Source organism: Tupaia chinensis, unplaced genomic scaffold, assembly GCF_000334495.1.
Source record: "Tupaia chinensis unplaced genomic scaffold, TupChi_1.0 Scaffold000101_1, whole genome shotgun sequence".
Classification (NCBI taxonomy): domain Eukaryota; kingdom Metazoa; phylum Chordata; class Mammalia; order Scandentia; family Tupaiidae; genus Tupaia; species Tupaia belangeri.
In genome coordinates, this window is record NW_006159565.1 from 2,675,715 (window position 1) to 2,678,185 (window position 2,471).

A 2,471-nucleotide genomic window follows, 5' to 3' on the forward strand; every position below is an offset into this window, starting at 1 on the left:
GGCCGGCCCCGCCCCGCCTGCGCCCACGGGGGGGCACTTCCGGTCACGCGGGGTCGTCTCGGAATCCGAGATATTGGGGAGCGCTCCACTCGGACAGTTGGTGCAGAGAGGGCGGTTGTGGAGGAAACTGAAGTGTCCTCGACTCTCGTGGGCTCCCAGGACACTGGCACTCTTGGGTACCGAGGCCCCAGCGCCGCCCCTGGCGATGCGCCGCCGGTTCCGCCGCTAAAGCCCCCCAGCCACCTCAGACTCCTGGGCTGCTCATTCACTCTCCCCGTAGGGAATGTGTCTGCTGAATTCAGGGAGCGCCATTCCACCCGACCCTCTCTGGACCCACCGCGTGGAGGGAGGCTTCCTGGGGCGTTCTGCCGCCACGTGAGGTCAGACCCTGAAGTAATTAGGGGGTGAGGGGGGACAATCACTAGCTGGTGATGGACGAGCAGGACTAGAGCTAGGGAACCAGGTGCTCCACCAGATGCTCTGGTTCCACCAGACCCACTTCCAGGGCCAGTGCTGGGTCTCAGGGATAGTCAACAACTGAGGGAGTCGGATGGGGAGTGGCTCTGAATATGGGAGTGGTGCTTGGTGGGATATGGGAAAGGACGAGACCATCCAAGTAGAGGGAGTAGTCTATGCATAGGCAAAAGTGATAGGCAGCCACAAGAGCTGCCTGATGGGTCGGTGGACTCAGCAGTAACAGCCGGAGGTTCTCCCCAAAAACCTGTCTGCATAACCTCTAGGGGAAGCAATTAAGGTCTGATGGAAAGCTCTGGTGCCCGCAGGCTGCAATGACGGGGCCCAAGCTCCTTCTCCAGCTTCCACCCCACTTGTACCACCATTCTTAGTACTACGCTGTGGTGCCCTCTGGCCTTGGTTCTCAAGACGGGCAACAAACCTGACTGGGCTAGAGGTGGCTTCATCCCTGACAAAGAATAGAATAACAAATTAATTCCCTTTTAGAACCTCAGCCTCTGGCTAATGAGCTTGTCAGACCCTCTGCCCCACAGAGGGGTGCATCACCCCAACCCTTGTCTTTCCCAGAGTATTGGCTGTTGGACCTCGGCTGAATCTGACCTCTCACAATAATTATGCTTGTTCTTGGTGTTTTAAAATGCTTTAGGGCCAACTGATGGTGCAGTGATTAAGGATAGCTGACTGCATGGTTCAAGTTCTGGGCTGAACTTGAAAATATATGGGACACATGTGCATCGGTGCTCAAAAATCCCAACAGGAGAATGAAAGAGAAGGGATTGTGGTATAGCCACCCCCACTGGGAGGTGCTTTCTTACTCTCTCTACTCTCCAACCCCCAACTGTAGGGCTCATATACACTGTAGCCAAAAAAAAAGGAATTTATTACAAAATTTCTTAAAGTTGGACCAGCCCATGGCTCAGTAGTTAAGGGAGTGGGATCCCACATAGCCAACCTTGTGGTTCAAGTGTTGGTCCCTAAAGCTTGAAAAACACTGAGGACGGGCGGACAGGAGGTGTGGTGGTTAAGGACTCCTAAGTGGCTGACCATGGTTTGAGTCCTAGACCTGGCAGCTTGCTTTCTCTCTTCCTCTCTCTCTCTCTGTCTCTCTGGTCAAATTAAAATAAATAAAGTTAAATAAAAATAGTTCTTTTAAAAAAAGAAAAATACTGAGTACAATTGCATACATGCTCAAAATTCTGACATGATGGAAAAATGGAGAAAAAGAGATTGTGTGTGACCATGTAAAATGGGTTCCTTTTACTCTCTCTCTCTGTCTCTCTGGTGAGTGCATGTGCCATGCCCTCTGGCAATTAAAAAAATGTTTTAGGGGTCAGCAGTTGGTGTAGTGGTTGAGGCACTGGATTCCCACATGGCCATCTCTGGTTTCAGTCCCATACCCAATGGCTTGAAAAGTATGCTGTGCATGTGTGCCCAAAATCCCAAGAGGAGACTGGAGGAGAAGAGATTGCAGCATGGCCATCCCCTCTAAAGGTTGATTTCTCACTTTCCCTCTGTCTGTCTCTCTCCGGCAAGTGCATGGACCCTATGGCGAAAATCCTTTTTTGTTTTTAAGAGAGATTTTTGTTATAGGGAACATGCACTCGCCAGAGAGACAGAAAAAGACTGAGAGACAGAAAGTGAGAAATCACCCTCCAGGGGGAAGATCATATGATAATCCCTTCTCCTCTCAGGATTTTGGGCAGGCACGCATAAGTGCCTAGCATGAGTTTCAAGCTGCTGGGTCCAGGATTCGAACCGCAGTCGACTATGTGGGAGTCCAGTGACGTAACCATTACATCATCTGCTGGTCCTTCTATGGCAAAATCATTAAACATATGTTTTAAAGTTAATAATGAACATTTAAAATTTAAAAACTCAACTTTGTAAAGGGAAAAAAAAAAAACTGGAAAAATCAGAAACTCTGGCAACACCAGGTCCATGGTGTGCAAGGCACCAGTCAGTGGGGCCTAAGAACTGAGCCCCTGAGAATGAGTGCA